The following is a 22122-nucleotide window of genomic DNA, read 5'->3' as shown; positions in this document are numbered from 1 at the left end:
GTTGCAGTCAGAGAGCAGAACGAGCTTTTAACCTCTGTCCAGACAAGAGGCCACACTGTGTCAGCCCTGAGAATTGTCTTCAGCTGACTGCAGCTTTAGATTTGTCAGGGAAAAACGTTTGGAAGCTCATCACTGCATGCCAAATAGGTTTGTATTTTGTCCATCATGAACAAATAGGCTACAAGAAGCTGGGGGATACACAGGGAGGAGTGCAGGACTGTGGTGCAGAAAGGTCATGTTCTGCCAATGTGAACAGCACAGGGGAAGAAAGAAATTGTAGTAGAGAACATGGTTAACCGTGGTCAGCAATGATGTGCCTAAAGCTGAAATCCATCACTGTTACAGCTCTGCAAGAGGACAGAGAGAGATAGAGGGAATGTAACAACTGTATGAGTAAGAAAATCCAGTTGCAGCAGCAAGACTCAGTGCCCTGGTATGGTGGAGGTGCTATATTTTTGTTCTTTTTAGTTCCTTTTTTTTCCCCTCTGCCTCAGCATGCCTGCTCTTTGTAAGGGCTCTGCTGACCTCTCCCCCTTGGCTGTGACCCCTTGGCTGTCTCTGCTTTTCACTGCTGCTTTAAGACAACTTGTCACAAAGGACCCTCACACTGTCACTGCACTGCTCCTCGCACGAGGGAGGCTTTCTCTGAGCAGCCACATCCTTTCTGCTCATTTCTCACATCTCTGCTTAAAAACCTCATCTCCTGTTGAGCCTCCAAACCTCTGCAGCGAGTCTTAATACCCAAAGACAAACTCTGGAGATTGTTTCTCAGGGCTGAGCTGATGTTCTGCTTTGTGTCTCTGTTCTTACTGTCTGTGGGAACAGAAGTGCTAGGCTGAGTGACTTCCACAGCAAGCAGCATTGTTTAAAAAAACCCCTGAGTTTTCCTGAATGTTTGCACTCTCTATTTTCACTCTCTTTCATCAGAAGTGACCTGAAGCTCCTGCTTTTCATCAGCCACCCTGGGGGAGCCTTGCTATGAAATATTCCTTCTTCTTTGATGCAAAACACTTTGAATCAGAAAGAGAAAGTGTTTCCAGTTGGTTTTTTTTTTTTTTGGACCATGGCTATCTCAGTGGGATGTTGGCTTGTCAGACATGTGATATGTGATCATGCAGTCCGTTTGCTTTGGAGTCTGGAGTTCATCTGGAGCAGCACAAAAGTCCTGTCCTGGGATGCTCTTGGCTGTGCTGTACATGAAAGGTGTTGAAGCAGAGACCTGGTGGGTTTGGTCAGCTGTAGTGTTAGATACAGATCTGAATGGAACTCATGGCCATAATGAAAAAAACAAAACAAAACAAAACAAAACAAAACAAACCCCCCCCCCCAAAAAAAACACCAAACAACAACAACAACAAAAAAACCAACCAACAAACAAACAAGAAAACCAAACAAAAAAACTAACCACATTAGAGGGTCTTTTCCTTTTTTCTTTTTCAAACTGAAGCTGCAGGGGTTTTTTTGCCAGGATGCACAAGAATGAAGCCTGTACAGCACAGGGACACCCACGTGGAGCTAAGCCAGGTCGAAGCCTTGTTAAATACAAACTCACACGTCTCTCAGCTGGATCACTGCTGTGTGCAAGATCCTGAGCAGGCTGGCCCTTGTTTCCAGGATAAAACACCTAAAATTTTCCTTCTTTTACCCACCAGAGTGAATGTTTTGGTAGATCCCACAGCAGGGAGAGGTGCTGTGTTTGTCAGCCTGCTTTGCGTATGCCCAGCGGTGCTTCCACAGATAGAAAAGCAGGAAGAAAAGTTCCAAAATACCTGGAATTCTCCCACGTTTGTTCAGCTCAGATACCTCATGTGAGTCTCCAGGACTGGTAAATAGGTGATGAAGTCAAAGCACTCAGAGTCTGTTGGTATTTTCCTGCTGTGAGGGGCTCTGGCCAGTGCCTTTGCATTGCTGGAAGAGCAAGGCTCAAAGCTGTGCAGGTTTTGAAAACATTGTCATCAAATCCTGCCAAGGAGGAAACTTTGTCAAATGAAGGGGAGGAGGAGAAAAGAGGAGGAAGACAGGGAGATGAGCTGTGACTCTGCAGCATGGCTGTCCTGGCACTGCTCCTGCCAGTCACCTCTCTGCTCCATCCCTTCCTCCCCAAAACGCTTCCAGCTGGGTGATCCTCCTCTCCCTACCCCTCCTCCCTCCAGGCACTTGAAACCTTAAATTCTCCTGCACTTCCCTGTCAGTGTGAGCTTGAAATATCTGCAAACAGCCAAACATGGAGCTCCTCCTTTCTGGTTCCCATCCACCCTGGCACGAGGAGACAAAACCCATGGGAATGGTGTGTGGGGAGGTGCTCTCATCCCTCAGTCAACACTGAAGGTAGTTAAGCACTGAAATTAATAAACAGGAGGGTTTGAATAGACACTCCCCCCAGCTGCAGTGATTTTTCACTGATCCATAAAGTTTTGAGTCGAGCACTGTGTAAGTTGATTTAAAAATGCATCCAGTTGTGGCTGCAGGGTGGAACAGGGAAGAGCTCAGAGGTGTGAGCTGCCTCCCCCTGCCCTGGCTGTGGTGCCCAGTCTCTGGAAGGGATGGATGAGGGGTGGCCTTGAGTTGCTCTGCAGTTGGAATGTGGGGCTGGGCCAAAGATGGGTCTTATTTTCCCATGGCCACAGGAGTGGAACATTCTCTTTAAGGGAGCAGACATGGACAAGTTGTCAAACTGCCTGGTGGTTTTGGGGTGTTGCATTTTAAAGGCTGTTCCCTTTTCACAGTTAAAGTTCTATTATCTTCTGACTATCACCCCCATTTCAGCTTTCACAATGCTCAGCTCCCAAATCAGCTGTCCTCTTTTTTTTTTTTTTTTTTTTTTTTTTAACAAAGCCTGGCTTAGGAGATGTCCCTTGAGACATCTGTGAAAGATTCTTGCTTGCAAAGCTACCTACTGATGTGCTCCTAATTATTGCAATCACATTATTTCAATGATGTCTCCAGTACAGAGGATTTTATCTTATCTTTTCACGTACAGAGTGTTTGTATTTAGATTTTCTTTGAAATTGGAAGTTGTGAGTAGAGTTTCTGGAGTTTTCTAGTGGGGTGTACTCCCTCTTGTTTAAATAATGGGTGTATGGCCAAGGGAGAGGCAGTTTCTCTCTCTTGCCTGTCCTGAGACACACTGGAGAGCAGTGCTGGGGGTCAGGATGGGATTTTTTTTCAAGCCTTTACAGGGCTCATTTTGGTGTTGCTGTCATTGTCTTGTTCTTCTGTTTTAAGTTTCATACTGACCTTTTAACTGTAAGTGTCTTTTTGGGAGTGACTAGAATAATTTTGGGGTGTTTTTGGTGTGGTTTGTTTTTTGGGTTTTTTTTCCATTTGAGGCATTGGGGCAAGAGGAAGAAGAGGACAGGCTTTTGATAAAGTCACTGGGCAGCAGCTGAGGCCACAGTTCAGTTCTGGTTGCCTGCTGTGGTACATTGCATCAAACCCAAATATTTAGAGCCAAGTTCTAAATCCAGCAAGGTGAATATTAAAATGGCCATTGTTTTCTGTAGGAAAATGTTTCATTGATTTTTTTTTTTTCATAGGAAGAAAACCTAAATAATTAAAAGTATCCCAGACCAGGGTCTCGTTTTCCATTCTCTGTTAGCTGCTATTTCTGATGCCTGTTTAAAAAACATGTGAAGCATCACAGTTTCCTAACCTGGCACTGTTTCATGCATTCCTGGTGCTTGCTTTGCTGAGAGATCAGTGAAGCAAATGAATCCAGCAGCTGAAAGGCTTTTGAGCCCCTGGAGCAGAGCAGGTCAGGACTGCCAGAGATGGTGGCTTTTAGAGGGCTTGTAAAGCACCAGAGCTGCTTACTCTGGAGAACTGGAAGGAAAACAATAAACTTTGGTTTCCCAAATGCCAGAAAAGTCAGCAGGAAACTGTTCACTCTGACTTGAGTTTAGATTGCTTAGAGCAGTGATAAATAGAGGGTCAGTGTGCACATTAGTGGGTTGGTGTAGGTGGTTAACATCACTCAGGAGCTGTATTTTCAAAAACCAGCATTTCTTTGGTGCTTTATAACTTTACTGGTGCCTTGATCTCCACGAGTCTGCTGATGTTCAATTCCTTCCCAAGGGATTGAGCTGTGACGGTGCTGGACTGGTTTTGGTTTTGTCCACTGGTGGAGTTCAGAGCAGTTCTGAGGAATCAGTTGTCTGATTTTTTTTTCTAGGCCCCTGTGAAGCAGATAAATGCCATCTGTCCATCTTCCCAGCTGAACTGTCCCAGTGATGTGGCTGTCAGAGGGTCTGTGCACAGAACAACGAGTGGCTTGCACCATGTCCTACCCAGGGACCTGGTTTCCTGTGAGGATAGAGGAGAGTCTTCCCTTAATGAGAGATCCCTGTCAGTGCTGCAGCACAGCAAACCTGCAGCTCCTTCAAACCTTAATGATGAAAGGCAGAGTGAAGCACCAGCCTCTGGTAACAAGCAGAGCAGTGCACTTTGATGTTTTCCTTAAAGAAATCAAATGGGAAGTTGTGTTGGCTCCTGGGATGTTTTTGCTAAGCACACATATATGATGGGAGTGGGGAGAGGGGGAAGTTTATGTTGGATATCAGGAAAAGGCTCTTCCCCCAGAGGGGCTGGGCACTGCCCAGGATCTCCAGGGAATGGGCACAGCCCTGAGGCTGCCAGAGCTCCAGGAGTGTTTGGACAATGTTCTCAGGGACAGGGTGGGATTGTTGAGGTGTCTGGATTTGGATTCAGTGATCCTAGTGGGTCTCTTCCAGCTCAGGATATTCTATGATTCAATGTTGGGGACTGTTAGGATAATCTAATGGCTTTGTGGAAACCACAGTGGCCAGGAAATACAGTGTCTCTGGGAGCTGGCTGTGCATAGAAAGGGAGTTTCTGTGCTGTTAATGAGATGAAAATGAATGAGGGCAAGATTCCCTTCTAGACTAATCCCAAAGGGGCTGTGTAGAGCAGCCCAGCTCCCTCCATGGCCCACAGGCTGAGGGTGCCTCAGTTGATGCTTTAAGTTTTAGCTTTCATATTTTTATATTCTGTACTGCCTTAATGTGGGACTTTGAACCTCATATAAAGTGTTAGCAAGTTCTCTTCACAGGGTAATCAGACAGAACAATCCTTTTCCAGCTTGAGAACCAAGGACAACCATTACAGCCTCAGGCCCAAAAGGTATAAACAATGAAGTGAGCAAAGTGGGAGGATGGGACTTCATAACCTGAAGCTGTAATTGGACAATTAACCCCAATATGTAAATGGAACAAAAACTTACAAAAATGTGAAAACTCGTGACTCACCTTCTAGCCTGGGTCCATCTCGGGCAGAGCCCAGGCCAGACTCTTGTACTGCCCAAGGTGTATCCTTTGAAGGCTTTTTAATAAATATCTACTTTATTCCTTTAACTTTGTCTAGCCTCTGTTCCAGATCAGCCTCTCAAGGCATCACAGTAAGACAGTGTGAGGTGTCCTGTTGTGACCTTTTCCAGGGATTCTCTGTCCAGAGAAGTTTTGATGGGCATAGCCAGGTGAATGAAAGGAGAATCACTGGGACGAGAATCTCTCTGCCAGAGCAGACTGAGCACTGCTTGCAGGGATGTCTCAGGTGCAGGAAAATCTGTCTTCAGGGTGTGTAAATATTGCTCAGTGTGTGTCCCTCCCTCACCAGTTAATTTACATGGAAACACCTTTTGGGATCAGCTGAGCTACGTTTGTCAAACTTTACCAGCCTCTTTGCTCACGTAAGGGGCACCAGTTTCCCACCTTGGTTTTTGCCCCCAAAATCCACGGTGTGACCATTGCATGGATCCATTTCAGTGCTCCTGGCAGCAGAGCTGGAAACCCCTGCCTTGCTGCTCTTGGGAGCAGCTCCATCCTGCCTGTGTGAGAGAATAAGCTCTAATCTCATCCTGCACACCTGGAGTGTAGCCTGGGGCACAGAGGGATGCTGGACCAGTCAGTAAAGCTTGGAAATCCTCCTTGGTGGCTGACTTTGGGGGTCAGTTTGCACTGGTTGTGGTGGCCACTGGGAGCAGGGCAGGAAGCAAAAGGCTTAAACTGCAGTGAAGGCAGAGTTAGGTTATCTCTGCAGGGCAGTGAATCTCTTAAGCAGGTTGTGCAGTCGCTTCAGGGGGGATTTAAATAGCAGGTCAAGCTCACATCATCCTCCTACAAGGCTGAGTGGATCCTGTGCTGTGCCAGAGAAATGGATCGAGTGACCTCTGGAGGTGTCTTGTCAGCCCTGTTTTGTCATTCAAAGCTGTACCTTTGAAGAAAAACTTTTTTTTGTGGGGGGGGTCCAATTACATAAAATTATATTGCAGGCATTGCCCTCAAGACACCTTAAAGGCTCAGTCTGGTTGTGGACTGCAACAGGGCTGGGTCAGAGGAGAGAATGATGAAGGTGGTCCAGTGGCTGAGCCTTTTAGCTCCATACCCTGAGCATCCCACCAGGGATGTCTTGGAGAGCTGGGCAGGCAGCAGAGGTGAGGTGAAATGTGTTTCACCTCCCTTTTATGGTGGTTTGTAGGATTTGAGATCACCTCTCAAGGCAGAGTGTTGTCACACTGGAATCATCACCACTGAAAAATTTCCTATCCGTAAAATGTTAATTTACCTTGGGGTTTTGGCCACACATCCACACTCAGTGGTCTGAACTTTTTTTGCTCATCCCACTAAATATTTCCCCAGGACTGGCTCTCAGTCTTCAGCAAAGCTGGTCTAGGTGAGTTGTAGTTTTGTTGTTCCACTCTTCAGGTGAAAATCAGCTGTTTCTTACAAGTTCTGGCTCACACAGTCTGTGTGTGTGATCAGCCTCAGAGCCAGACAACTTCCATGCTGTATTTCTTGTGTGTAAGTGACCAGTGAAAAACCTTAAATCTGGAAATAATTAAACTTCTACTTTAATTTTCAATGTCAACTGCATACTCGAGGGAATTTCAACATGATGTATGAATAATTAACACCAGCAGTTTAAAGCAGCTTTCTTGGTAAGACTGAGCACTGTGCAAAGGAAGTAAAATAAAAACCCTCTTTACAATTCCTAATGGGAGAAGGAAAGGTAAATAATTACTTAATCTCCTGAGACTCTGGTGAAGTCAGAAACTTCTATTGAAATTACTCTGTCAATAATTTAATATTTTAATTACCACAAAATCATAGAATTCAGTTAAAATTCCCAGTGCAAATTGTGCCACGCATGAGGTTGTGCTCCTCATCTCCTTTCATGATTATATATTTTAAAGGCAGTGGCCCAGCATGTTGCATGTGTGCCTGGTTTAATAATAAAAATCACAGTTTCAAGGTAAAATTTGATTTAAAAGCTGCAAGTCATATCCAGCTTTCCTGGAGGAGGAGTGTTGCTCCATTCTAGTATTTTTCTGAGTATACATCACTTGATTCTGTTGTGCCATAGGGATGAAGTAGATACACTGTAAGGGAGAGAGTTGGAGCTGGTGCTGCAGATTTCCATCTTTGCCTCTTGATTTTGTACAATTTAGGGTCTTGCTTTTGCTCTCACCAGAACTCCTACTTGTCTTCTGTGCTCGAGTTCCTTTTAAAGCAAAAACAAAAAGCACAGTTCTGCATTAAATACGTCACCAGGAGATTGTACTGCCGTGCATGCTGATGATCATAAAGAAAATACAGAACAGATTTACTTTAACTCTCTAAAGAAATTCACTTCCAGGCTGAATGCCAGCATGAGAAATATTGGCTTTAAAAGGAGCAGTTTTGGAAGGTGATACAGCCCTGGAAATAGGATGAAATTTCCAAATGCTCCAGAGCTATAACAAACAGCTTGTGGTAATAAAGAGTTGGCAAGGACAATCCGTGTTTGAGGTGGGATTCTGGAGGATGGAGCAAAATAAAGTCAATTAATATAATTTTAAAGTCTGGCCTTGTTAGTGAAGTCAAGTTTTTTTCATGGAGTCATAGAACAGTTTGTGTTCAAAGGGATCTTACAGACCATCCCATCCCAACCCCCTGCCATGGGCAGGGACATCTTCCACGGGATGCTCCAAAGGAGTTTTCCTGCTGCAGGGTTCCTTACCTGTGTGGCCAGGTGATTCAAACAGTTTCATTTGATGGTGACTCATATCTGGTTAATATCCATCAGAGTCAGTCTGCTCAGTGAAGAGCAGCTCAGCCTATAAATCTCTTTTCTTTCTGTTGCTGCCTTTCAACAACAACATAATTCCATTTAATACCTTGTGGTAACACTTGGTTGGTGCTCTAAACTGAGAGGAGATGGGCAAAAATGGGTACAAATGCATCTTGGCAAAGATTCAGCTGGATCTGAGGAGGAATATTAGGAAGGCATAGTGTGTGTATGTGTGTGTGAAAAGTCTCACTGAAGGAGAGCCAGTGAAAAGACACTGTTGTTTTGTAACTGTGTTCAGGCAATCTGACAGCTCTGTGCTGCAAAAAGCAGGATAATTAGCACTTTTTCCTTCAAATGAGGGTGTTTTGGGCATCTTTGATTTCTCTCTCTCTCTGAATTTGTTTCTAGCTCTTAAAATACTGTTTTTAATTGCTCTTTTCTTTGGAGTAATGAATAATTTAGGCTCATATCATGTAAGAAATGCTATTCTCCCAGACTGGTTTCAAATGCACTTTGCAAACCCAAACCCAACTGCTTCATCAGGTGCTGAATTTCAGCAATATGTCACTGCAGACTCTTCCTGTCTTCCTGCAAACACATCCAGATACAGATATATCCAGTGTCTGCCCCAGAGCATGCCATGGGAGGTTGAATTCATCCCAGCTCCCTTTGGCACCGCCTGGAGATGCTGATCCATGACCTTGCAGCCTGGAAAGCGCCTTGTGCGAGCAGGAGGGAAGGAAAAACAGGAGAGTGCAGCTTGAGTTGGAGGTCCTGCAGGTTTCCAGGGAGTTTGTGGTGCAGGAGGGGTGTTTGTGCTCACAGGTGAGGTGTCCAGGTGTCCAGGAGAGCACACAGGTACAAGTGGCAGCCTGAGGGACACAAGAGGGAGCTGTGGACTCTCCTGAGATGCTGCAGGGTTCCTCCAGGCATGGAAACGTGTGAATGGGCAGGAGAAGGAGCCTGGGGAGCACAGGAGCCCCTGGAAAGGCAGACCAGGCATCTGCTGTGCTTGCACTTTCAGTAGTAGCTTTGCTACTGGTTAACCCTAAGGGATCTGGAGAGGGAGTTGGAGGGGAAAACTTCTTCCCCAGGAATACAGATTAAAAATAATAGATGGTTAACACTTGGACTTGATGATTTAGAGGTTTTTTTCAACCTAAATGGTTCTGTGGTTGTTCCTGAATCTGATGCCATTGTGGAGATATGAGTTAGATGTGTGGAATTACAGCTGCTGTTCTAGTGTTGAGCTTCACTGCTTATTCCTTCCTGTTTATTTTGAATTACACCTGGCTGTATTTCCATGTCATAAATAGGCAATCCTTTAAATTTTGTATTATGTGAAGCTCTGTAAGCATCAGCTCCATCAGCAGAGCTTCCTGGAGGCTTCAGATCAGCTGCTGTGTGAGTCCAGGACTGTCACCAGTGCTTGGAACTCTGCAGATATCCAGTTTGCATATTCCCTGTCTCAACCTCATTTTCTGGATAATAGCACTGCTCACATTATCAGGTGGTCTGGAGCTCTGCATCCCTTAACTATTGGCCCATTCCCTGCTCTGTATGTTTGACTGTGCTGCTTCTCAAATATCCAGTGTATTTTCTCTTGAACAAAATTACTGCTTTCCCTCCCCCTCTTTTCTTTAAAGCTCTTTTAAACACCTCTTGCATTTTTGTCCTCATTCTTGCCTTTCACCCCAGTTCCTGGGTGGATACTACGTGCTATACTCGATACAGTTTGAACTATAAATAAGAAGCAGTTTGTTGGAAAGTAAAATTAGCAGGCCAGATTTTCAGCCGCGCTTCTAAATCTGCACCCAGGCACCTCAGAGTGTGCCTGTCCTCGTTTCCCAAGGTGCTGAATCCTGTTGTTATCCTTGATTTCCGTGGGGCTTGGTGATGCTCAGGACTCCTGGAAATCAGGTCACTTTTCTATTTGGGTCCTGGGCATGGATGGAAGAGCCTGATCTCCAGAAGTGTGTTGTCAGTGCAGGGATTGAGGCATGGGCAGGTTGGAAGCTTGTCCCAGGTGAGTTGTCTTACCAAGCAGCAGAGTGAAGTGGGAGATTTGGGGAGGAAGGTTCCTGTAAATAAAGGGTAACATGAGATTCTCAATGAGTGACTGTGGACTCACTGATGTCCCTGTGGTGACAAATTGCAAGTTCTTGAATTCACAAATCACACAATCCATCATTTCACACTGAAATGTGGTCACAGGCTGGAATTGTGACTGTGAGCTGAACACTGCTGGAAGGGAATCATCTGCAGATCCGCTGCAGGAAGGTTCTGGTGAGTTATGGCTGGAGGAAACCACAGAACTGTGTCTCCCTGTGATGATCCTGAAGAGGCACCAGCTCCATTCTCCTGCAGTCATTGAAAGTGAAAAGTCCATGGGAGTACAACAAGGATTCAGTCGGAAGCCTAAGTTAATTTTTTTAAAATAAGAATCTGGAATTTAAGCAAATGGAAAAATATTGTGTGTATATCATGGTGGCTCCTAGGTAAGTCTTCAGCTCAAATCAAATTGTCCAAGCTGAGTGTGTAGCACTGAGTTACCACACTAATGAGCACTACTAGAAATGCTCACAGAGAGAATTCCTGGTCTTTGATTTTTGACAAGCAATAAACTGATGCAGATCAGAACAGGGACAGCTTGGTAGTGCTCCTGAAAATGCACTCAGCTGGGGGAGTGCTGCTGTTTGTGTTTTAAGACTGTGCAACACCTGGGCATTACCCCAGTGATTAAGCTGATTAAAATCCCAATTTCCAGCCAGCACTGCACCAGTGCAAAGGGAAATGCTTTAGAGGTGCAGATTTTCATATGGATTGCTTCCTGTACCAAGGAGCTGCTCCTGTGCTGCAAAGCAACCAAAATACAGCTGATAATTTGGGGGGACACAACAGCTCTGTTATTTTCCTTCCTGGGGTGGAGGAATTCATGAATAGCACCTAAACCACTGATGAGCACCAAAGGATGGATTGCTCAGCAGCTCTGCAGCCTGCCCTCACCTTCATGCTTCCAAGGCTGCTGAGCCAGGCAGGCATTGTGAAATGGGCCAGGAAACAATTAATCTTCTCTAGTTCAGGAATTTCTAGAAATACAGTAGGAAGATCATCAAAGAGTGGCCCCTGTGGCAACTTTACCCATGCTGTGCCAGCTCATGCTGAGCATCATCAAGGGAGGTGATAGATTTGTTCTGCTGGAATCTCCTTATGGGCTCATCTTGCCCTGGGACAAGTTGGGGAAAAGGGCTCTGCAAGTGGAAGAAGTGGCCAAATCTCACCAGAGTGCTGACATCACTTTTGTCTTTCAATTTGCTTTGTGTTTTAGGAAAAAAACCCCAGTGTGGATTTCCTGGGAGCAGAATGAGAAGGGAGCTGCAGCTGGAGCTGAAAGGGAAGGAATGACAGAAGAGGGGCCAGTTTGATAGATGATTGTTGACACTGCAAAGAGAAATACTTGCTTTACCTGCCACCACGAAAAATAGTTCTGGGCTTTTGACTGTGTTTTTGGCAGCTGTGCTTTTGTAATTAAATTGTGCCCCTGGTTAGGAAGGCACAGGTAGAGGATGATTAAAAGCCTCAGAGGATGTGGTTGCTGCATTTCTCCATTTATAGCTGTGTAACCCAGGGCTCTGCTTTACAAAACCTGAACATACACAGAGTATCAAGCAGAGAGAGAATCCAAAACAGGTTTTCTTTGTTAGCTCAAGAGCCTCCAATTTCTCTTTCCCAGCCTCCTGTGTGCTCCTCTGCCAAGACAAGTACTTGGCATCCTGTTCCACTGCTCTGAGCTCTGCTGGAGGAAGGGCAGCTGCTTCAGTCTACATTTCCCAACACAGCTTTTCCCTCTTTGGGAAGAGTGTTTACACAGCTACTTTAAGCAAGCAGGGATTACAGAAAGAGGAGGTTAGAGCTGAATTTGGCTTATGGGATTTCTGAAAGCTTCCTCTGTTGCCAGGCCCCTTCTGCTGCTCCTTCTGGGATGCTTCAGGGTGGGTATGGTCTGGTGAGGACCAGGAGTTCCTGAGCCTGGAACTCAGGAGCTTGTGCTCCTCTGGAAGGAATGAGGGCTGTTTCAGGATCAGTTTCCAGACTTAGTCCACGGTGCCAAAGGGGCTGGGCTGTGTGTGCTCAGCCATTCGTTCTTGTCCTGTTTTTCAGCTCCCCTCTTACCCCAACAAAACCATCATGAGATTGTTGGGGGCTTGATTTCAAAACAACTTTCCTTTTGCCCATATCAGAGCCCAGCTGAGCACCACTCCTCAGTTCTGGGGTTACCTGATCCACGCGGGGAAATCTCACACAGTTTAACAAGACCAAGTGGAAGATGCTGCACCTGGGTTAGATCACTCCCCAGATTCTTCTACACTTTTATGTATTGCTTTTGTCCTCCGGGAGAGTCATGTTAAATACCCCAGATCCCACAGTGGAAAGGGCTGGAGACAGGGGAATACATGTAAAAGAGAAAACATTAGTGAAAGAACAAGAGGAAGGAAACCCTCTGCAATGTCCTTTTGCAGTAATTAGATAAGTTAATGCCTAAGTTGCTTCAAACCCCAGGAGAGGAGAGCTGGAGAAGCTCTCCTGGAACAGGATTCCTAGGAGCAGGTAAAACCATCCTGAGTGGCATATTATGGAGTAAAACTGGTTCAAAATACCACTGGTGGGACAATCCTGGAGGGAAAAGCTGCTGTTCAGATGAGAGCATGGTGTGAGGGAGGTCAGCCAGCTCCACTTGTAACAGAGCTCGAGCAGAGCAGGGTGGCTTGGAGGTCCTCAGGGTGAGTTCCCTGGTTCTCTGAATCATTAGAGCAGTTTTTGTGCCCACTAAATACAGACCTAAGCTGCTGGGGGTGGCTCAGGTGGGCATGATACATGGAGATCTGTTTTTCCCTTTTTCCTTTTTTTTTTTTTTTTTCTTTGTCATGCTTTTAAAGAGTGTAAAAAGTGTGTTCAGTCCAACCGAGCCTGCCAGGAATCTGCATTTTTACCAAATCCCTGCAGAGAGAGGCCTGCAGGCATTTTACGTGCATGAAAACCTAATGCAGGGTTTTCTCACTGTCAAGACACATCTGTAGGAAGCAGAAGAGTCTATGTGCTCTTCCAGGGCCTCTGCACCACATTCCTTCATTCCCATTATCCCTGGAGTGCTGCTCCCTGACAGGAGGGTGCAGCCAGGTTGGGGTTGGTTCCTTCTCCCATTTAACAAGTGGCAGCACCAGAGGAAATGGCCTCAAGTTGTTCCAAGGGGTGTTTAAATTGAGTATTAAGAAAAAATTCTTCTCTGAAGGGGTGGTCAGGATTTGGAACAGGCTGTCCAGGGCAGCAGTGGAATCACCATCCCTGAAAATGTTCAAGATACATGTGGATGTGGCACCTGTGGACAGAGTTCAGTGGTGAACACAGTGGTTCTGGGTTAATGATTGGACTCCAGGTGGGTTCTTTTCCAACCTTAATGACTTTATGATTCTGTTATTCCATGATTAATCGTGGTCCCTCTGTCTCCCCATTAGCACTGACTGGGAGGAACCCTTTTGTGCTCTGGTGCAGAGAGCAGGATGTGGTGTTTATTCAGAAATGCTGGAAATCAGCCTTTGTGCTCTGACTTACTGCAAGGCTGGGGCAAAATACTTCTGGGGGAAGAAAAAAGTTCTTTAAAAACCCTATATTTTCGTTGAAATGGATTCTAGGTGCTGAAAGATTTTGGAAAAAAAGGGGCAACCCCTCCTTAGGTATTTAGAAATAAGAGCTGAGTGAGCAGCTCTGTCCCCCAGGCTGTGGGGAGCTGTGTTTCCCCTGCTGAATCTCTCAGGGAATGTGTATTTGGCCTGCTCTGGCCAAGTAATCTCTGATAATCCATGACAATCAGGTACTGTGAGCAGAGGGCCATTTTGGGCTTGAAGGTGCCAGTGGTTAGCAGGGGATGTAAGGGAATGCTTGGGTGCCACAATAATTATTGGGAACTGAGTCCTGATAGCACAGCTCGTTTCTTAATGAGAAATGGGCTTTTCAATAACTTCACGGAATCCTGCCACAGACTCTGATTTACCTCTGACAAGTTAAACCAGGGCCAGATCAATACTGTGCTCTGTGGCAGTAAATAGGCTTGATTTTAAGTATTGAGTAAGAATTTATTTCAGATTAAGGGTGGATGTGTAAAAGGGTAGAGCACACTGGCCTTTCAAGGCTGTGGATCTTGCTGGTGCAGATCTCAACTCCTGCAAAGCTTTGCTTGGGGAGCCAGTGAAAGCAGGGGTACATCACTCCCCTGGGAACTGGGAGACATCAGGGATCTCCTTAATGGGAGCAGTTTCACTTAGAACGACCTTGTTTGGAAGCACCACTCAGTTCTGTGAGTGGCCTGAGGACCAGAGGAGACTTTTCATAAAAATACTTCCCGTATCCACCAGGTAAAGCTGATCTGACTGTGCCTCCAGTATGGCTGTGGAGGTGTGCCTGCTTCCCCAGCCCAGGGTGGGGATGTCTGTGGGGAGGGTGAGCTGTCCAGGTACCCCTGGAAGAGTTTTGTTGTGCATGGGGCTGCCAGTTCATTCCTCTCTGGGAAAGAGACATTTCAGGTATCCATAAAACCACGTCGCTAAGAGGTATAATTATCCTCAAGAAATGCAGGATCTCTCCAGGAAAAGCCTGTTTTGCTTTTACTATCCATTTTCTGATCTATGTCACAGAACGGTTTGTGTTGGAATTAACTTTACAAGACCATCCAATTCCAACCCCCTGCACTGGGCAGGGACACCTTCCACTATCCATATTGCCCCAAGCCTTATCAAATTTGTCCTTGGACACTTCCAGGGATCCCACAGCTTCTCTGGGCAGCCTGTGCCAGGGCTTCCTCACCCCCACAGAGAAGAATTTCTTCTTAAAATCCAGTTTTAAGTCTCCCCTCCTCACTCAGCTTGTTGTGTATGTTTAGAACACTGGAAAACAATCACAAATCATGAGACAATGTCTGAGTCCTGTCTGCTCAGTCCAACAGGACAATCCAGAGACTTGAGTAATTGACCCAGGGACAGTGTGAGGAACCAGACTAATTATGGTGAACACTCAGCTTCGACATTTTCTTTGTGTCACGACTGTTTAATCCTCCCTAAATCCCCTAATGCTGCTCAGTGACTTTTCTTGTGTTATCTTTATTGTCTTGCTAATAAGATGTTGCACATAGCAGAGATTTACACTGAAAGGTATTAAGGAGGATTATGTGAAGATTGGACAAGAAACGTTCACAATAGTTTAGAGATTTCTGAGCACCCAAATTTTTAATTTCTCTGGTGCAAGGATTTTATTTTTGTTTTAATAATTCATAGAGAAATTCTCATAGAAAATTCAAAAAGTTGCTACTTGTTCAAAATAATTCTCTTGCATTGCAGCACTGGTTGTGTTCAGGCTGCTACAAGCTGTATTTGTCATCTAGTTTTATTTGTTGTTTTGTTTTTTGTTTGGTTTTTTTTTTTCAAAAAGTGGACCCAAATTATGAGTGGCAAAAAAAAGAGGGGGAATTAAACTCACATGGAGTCTTCCTCTGCTGGACCAGGTTACACCTGAGCATCCTCCCTGCTGATGAGTGCAGATGGACTTTGACACTCAGATCCCAGATTTCAGGAGGCTCTGTGGGAGCTGGTAAATGTTTTGTGCTGAGCCTTTATAACCACAATTATTTAACTTCTAACTCTAAGGCCTGGCTGGGGAGGAGAGCTGATGTCTTGCAGCCAAGACTTTGGGCTGTTATTTTACCATCAGTAAGTTGATGTAGCTGGAATTTTGCAGGAGCAAAGGCACATTAGATCAGCACTTAAAGTGGGAAATTAAAATACTTGAAAATAAAATAGCAGAAACCAAGGGGAGGTAGATTTTACGTTTAACTCTCAAGAGCTACTGGAAATTAATCTTACTATAGGGCCTTAAACAGAACCAGCCACTGAGTTTGGATTTGGTCACTGTTTTCCTTCAAAAGCTACAACTTTGTGTGTTCAGCGTCAGGCTGGGACACAGTGTTTGTGAATCCCTGGTGAATCCCTGATGCTCTGCCATAAGAGCCTTTCCCAAGACTTCCCATTTGCCTCAGGAATCTTCTGTAATTGAGTGTCTGGTGAGGCTGATTTGACTTGCAGGTATCAGTTCCTTCCAAAGAAAACATAGAAATAATGAATAAGAAATGGTACTTGTTGACAGCTTTTCCAACATTTCCTGCCTGTCCTTAAGAGTGGTCTTGCATTCCCTGTTCTACAGAGATTGGAAAACACCACCTGCAGTGATTTGAATTCAGTGGTGGGATGCTTCTCTGGGGATTCTACAGAACATCCTACTTCTGACACCCGTTCTGAGCACTCGTTCTGAGCACTCGGCAGGCTCCCTTCACCCTAGTTTTTCTTGTCAGCCCAGCTAATAATAGCTGGTGTTTATTATTAGCACCTCTTTGTTATTAGCTCCGTGAATAGAGGTTGAGTCACCGAGTCACTGAGTGATTTAGGTTGGAAAATACCTCCAAATTCCTCCAGTCCAGCTGTTCCCCCAGCACTGCCAACCCACCACTGAGCCATGTCCCCAAGTGCCACGTCCACAATGCTTTTAAATCCCTCCAGGGATGGTGATTCCAGCAGTTCCCTGAGCAGCCTGTTGCCATGGCTTGACCTCCCTTTGGAAAATGGACCTGCTGTGTCCCCGTGCTCTGAGCTGTTCAACTCCATCCATCCCGGGCATCCTGGTCTGAAAACCTTCCAGCAATGGGAATTTTCTGCCTGACATCATCTTATTTAGTGGTTCACTGTGCTCCTTGTGGAACAGTTGACCTGCTGTCCCACTGAACTTCCCATTAATGCAATTAAAGCCTCTTGGTCCTGGCCTCATCTACAGGGACATCTCTAATGAATCCTTTCTTTTGGGCAGGAAAATGCACATGAGGATGACTGGAACCAGCTGATCTTTAAGGTCCTTTTCAACTCAAACCATTCTCTCATTTTCTGTCTTGTTCAAGTTGTTTGACCCCACATACAGATATGATTTCTTTAAAAAAACTTCTGATTACTCTCATCCATTTTCGTATCTTTGCTGAAGCTTCAGGTCCTGCTTCAAAAGCTCTGGGAATTCTGCACCCAGCCTTTAAAATCAGGAAGGCTGGGAAATGTAATGCAGCACCACTAACAGGGCAACAAACTTCATCTTATGTTGTAATTCTCCCTAAAAAATATTTCTTCATCCAAAGAAAATTTCTGATGCCATCTGGAGTGGTAGGGGTTGCAGTGTTGGATGATGCAAGTTCCCACCCCTACCACAGAACCTGCCTAGATGGGAACATGCTGGTGGCTAAATTTTGGGACTGGCCAGCCCTGGATTTCTAGCCTTCTATGCAATTCTGATTTATGGTACTGAAAGAAGCCCTAAGCCATCTAATTAACTGCTGGCTACCCAAAACCACAGCAAATATGAGGAGTGATTTACTGTCACGCTGACATGCTCAACAGTCACGATGACAAGCACAAAATGGAAGTTTTCTCAACTCAAATGCTCTCTTGTGGTAAAGAAGAGGCACTTCATAATTGCAGAACCAGAAAATGGAGACAGCTTATTTCACTCCTGGCAGCTTTGTTAATAAAACATTGGGAAGGCAAATAATTACCTGACATGCAATTACATCTAAGCTGTTTTCCTTGGGAAAAAAAAAAAAAAAGCCTCAACAGAAGTGTTGGGTATCTGATTTTATTATCCTGTCTGGAAAGGCTGTATTGGATATTTGGAATGGATACTGAATTTATGCTTTGTTATTGAGCAGACTGAGTGCTGGTTGTCTACTTGGGCTGTGTTTTACTGCCAGGGAGTTTCAGAGTAGCTAGAGTGAAGTAGGAACTCTTCTCCTTAAGCTCTTAAACGTGGAAAGAGTTTGAAATGCAGGTTGGAGAATGCCCAGATTTTGAGTTTTTCAGAAGCTCATGGCCTTGCCATTTTGCCAGTGCTGCTTCTCAAATGATCAGGTCACAGAGCCAGAGGGTGGGTTAGATTGGAAGGGACTTAAATCCTTCCACCTCCAGCAGGAGGGGTGGGTTGTAGAGAGCCTGGTGAGCTCTGCTTTCTCAAATGAGGTCTGTGCAAACTGCAGGTGAGATTTCTGTGTGTTCCCTGTGAGTTTCTTGCTCTTTACTATGTCTGGCTGTGGGTGAAGCCCCTTAGCTGAAATTTATGATGGAGTACTAAACACATTTTGTCTTTGTGTTTCAGGATTAGGAAGGCAAGATCCACCCAGCCAGGCAGAGGCTCTGGGGCCAGTAACAGTGTGTGCATGGAATGAAGTTCCTCTTGAAGGAAAAAAAATTCTTTTTGGTTTTTCATTGAGCAGTTTTCCCTTCCTTCCGATTCTTCTGTAAATATGAATGAGTTTCTAATGTTGGAGGTAACTTTTAATGTTTTTGTCAACCTGAAGTTATTGAATCACAGAATGGTTTGGGTTGGAAGGGACATTAAAGCTGCCTCATTCCAACCCCCTGCCATGGGCAGGGACAATTTCCATTCTCACAGGTTGCTTGGGGCCATCCATATTTTTTTTCTTACAACAGCAGAATATTGAAGATGCATCAAAGTTGATACATTTGCTGTTTCCATGAAACGCTGGATGAATTTTATTAAAATTGAAGAATCTCTCTCCATGCCCACAATTAATATTTTTTCCTTCCATCCTTAATTGCATTAAAAGTTTAATATTTCTTGCTGAATGGTATTTCCATATTCCAGCAGAGTAAAAAGCCTAAGAAGCTGCTTTTCCAGCTCGGGAGGCATCAGCATGTACCTCCTGATCCTTGTGGGTGGGTGGTTTATGTTTCAAAATTTGCCTGATTAAGGAAAATCTGAGGTTTATTTTAATTGAAAATTTAATCCTTGTGCTTCCCAGGGACACTCTGGTTGTCAGGTCTATAAAATCACATTGTAAATAAAAAATCTTCCCAAAAGCACTGTAGCAGAAGATGCTGCTACTTCCAAGTCAGTTGAGTGCTTGTGCAGGGAGGGGGTGGAGGATCCATCAGATATTTTTGGGTTTCAGGTTCACATTCATCCTTTCAGGTGGATGCTCTTAGGCCCAGAGGCAGAGGGGAAGGAGCTGGACAAAGCAGGGTCAAGGCAGGACTTCCATTAGGCTGAGACACCGACACATGATGTGGTTGATGCAAAGATGTCTCTGCTCATTGCAAGGGATTGGGCTAAATGAGATTTTAAAGGTCCCTCCCAACCCAAACCATTCTGTGACAGAGGACCTGGCCACTGGTAGTGATGCCTTAAGATTTTAGCTTTTATATTTTTCAAATCCTGTACTGCATTAGTGCCTAACTCTAAACTCCATGTAGAGTGTCAGCTACTGTCTTCACATTTTGGTCAGACAAAACAATCCCTCTAGGGCTGAAATCCAAGGACACCCTCCTGCCTCAGGCCTCAAAAAATATAAATAAAAGTTAAATTTAGGTGGGGGGAGCAAACTGGGGGTGTATAACTTCATTACCTGAAGCTGCAATTGGAGGATTAACCCCCTGATATGTAAATAAATCAAATTTGTAATTGTCTGAAAAACTCCTGACCATCATCCAGCTTGGGTGTAGCCCCTCTCAGAGGCTTTGAACTGCCCAAGGTGTACCTAGTGAAGGTCTTTAATAAATACCCACTCTTATTCTCTTAATCTTGTCTGGCCCCTGCTCTAGGTAGCCACTCCAAGGCATCAGTAGCCAGGAGACCACTGGCTGTGGGTGGTGAGGGGTTTTGGGCTGGTTTCAGTGGTGTGGGAGCTGCTGTCCTGCAGCACCACTGCACATCTTCACACTGTCATCTTGGAGTGGATGTTTAGCTGGTGCTGTTTGTCTTATTTCCAGGACTTGCCTGCTAGGGAAGGCTAAAAATAGATCACACTGTGTTTTTCTGTTACAGAATCAGGGTGAGTATTAAAGAGTGAGTTCTTGGGCTGATTTACTGAAAATAGCAATGTGTGTTAATGTGAACCAGAGATCAGTGTACAAACATGCAATGCCCAAGGGTATTAAAATTGCTTCAGGTTCAGCAGGTATTTTTTGCAGTCATTAGGTGAGATTTTAGAGAGTTACTCCTTGGCAATTGCAAAATACAGGAAATTCTGGTGAAAGTTCAGTTTTTCCTCAGTGAACAAAACGTATGAGACGGTAGAGTGTCTTTGATGTGAACATTCTCAATTAAGCCAGTCATGCTTATGAGGGGTCTGGTTTGGAACTGGTTTAGCATTTCTGGTGACATGGACAGTGGGATTGGGGGCAGAACTGAGGGACAAGGTGTGAGCAGTCCTGCCCACCCCATGGATTGTGGGGCACACTGGAGGGGCTGGAGGACCCTCCCCTGCCTGGCAATCAAATGCTTTGCTGATATTCTGAATTTCTGAGCAGGGATATCCGACAGTTTTTAAGCCAGTGAGAGTTCAGACAGAATAAGCACTTCAGAATTTGATTTTTTAAAATCCATATAACATGACTGGGCTCAGCAGTGAGGTGAAGGGCTCTTTTCTCTGCAAGCCTTGGAAGTTGTTTTGGATTGAGTTGTTCAAATCAAGCAGCATTTGCTGCATGCTTCTGCTTTTGCTAGAAGCAAATAAAAGTTCAAACTGAAGTCTCGACTTTGCTGTAGAGAAAAATTCCTTTGTAAGATACATCTGTTTTGATCTCAGTTTGACTGTTTGTCTCTTCTGCATCTTGCATCTAATTTGTATTCCAGCAGGATAAAATGAACTTGATAATGGCCTTTTAGCTTGTCATCTTAAAACACGTGCTCAGCCTGGAAGGGCCAATAAAAGTCATGTTTATGAGAGTCTTACAGTCCAGTGATTGGGAATGGACTGACCTGCTGGGTGCAGAGACATATGCAAAGTGGATTTTAGATGGATCTTGTAGCTAGTGGTGTTCAAATGTGGCAAACAGCACAGTTTTGTATCTGAGCATTGTTCTAAAATCAGTTAAAGTTGAAGAAACACTTTAATGTTTTTATCAGGGTGGCATTCACACATCTGGGAGCATCTGCCCTACCCAGGGTATCTAAAAGGCGTAGGACCAGATGGGAGCAAGTCACATTAGTGCCATCACAGCCAGGGGGAAGAAGTGGGTGCCTTCAGGGTTACTGATACCAGGTTATAATACACCTGTAAGAGAGAGGAGGTTGTGAGTTGTCTTCTAACACTGCCAGTTTCTCACCACACACTTTATAAAGATGTTGGTGTGGCTGATTCAAACTTTGGCATCCAAAGTCCAATGAGATGGATCCCCATTATCCACATGGAAATTCATTGTTCCATGTACCTGTGCAGCTGTTTCCTTTTAGCAGTGACGATTTGCCCTCCTTGGGTGAGTGCTACCATACCTGTCATCCCCTCTGGATCAGAAAAACCTGTGACTGCCTGGAGTTCAGCTCCAGCTGTGATTGCAGCTTCAGTGAGAAGAGTGAATAACCTTTACTTGTGCAGTAGGTCCCTGAAATATGCATGACTAACTAGTGCCAGCAGAGCTGGGGTAAGCCAAGGAGCAGAGCGTGTTTTGACGGCATCAGTCCCTCTGTGCTGGGAGCATGCAAGGCTTGTTAGTGGATGTGATTCAGCACTCCCCAGTCCTGACTCCACTTCCAGGGCTGGTTTGCTGTCTGGTTAGTGAGTCAGCAAGCTTGCAGCTTCACCCTGCCCTCGTCTGGATGAATATTTACTGAGCCCAGGGACAGAGAGTGCTGCAGGGAGGGTGGTGGGAAGTGAATGGGATGTGGTGCAGAGACCTCCAGCCACAGGGACTCTTGGCTGGCATGAGGAATCTGTCCTGAGACATGCTTTATCCAGTGATTTCCTTTTATAATAATGCTGGTGCTGGTCTGTCTCCAGAGCTTTGGTGAGTGCCCCATCAGTTTTTGCCTTAACTGGGAGCAGGTGTGGAGAGTGTAAGGTTGTAGCCTGGGTTATCCTTTACACAGTGTAAACCACTGCTGTGGTTCACTCTGCAAGCTTCCTTGACAAATAGGGACTCCTGAAGGAAAATAATTGGATAAGTAGATTGATGATAGAATCAT

At 45.0% G+C, this 22122-nt stretch overlaps 1 protein-coding gene across 2 annotated transcripts in view; it reads left to right on the top strand.

Moving 5' to 3' along the window:
• The window catches only part of SLC35F4 (solute carrier family 35 member F4), a gene marked incomplete at its 5' end in the record, with an annotated part of 110612 nt that overhangs the window by 52809 nt on the left and 35681 nt on the right, over positions 1 to 22122 (top strand). The window lies entirely within an intron of this gene.

The sequence above is a fragment of the Zosterops lateralis genome (assembly GCF_965231275.1).
Source record: "Zosterops lateralis genome assembly, chromosome: 6".
In the NCBI taxonomy this organism is placed as follows: Eukaryota; Metazoa; Chordata; class Aves; order Passeriformes; family Zosteropidae; genus Zosterops; species Zosterops lateralis.
Note: the sequence above shows the minus strand (reverse complement) of the source record. Positions and strands in the feature narration are given on the sequence as shown.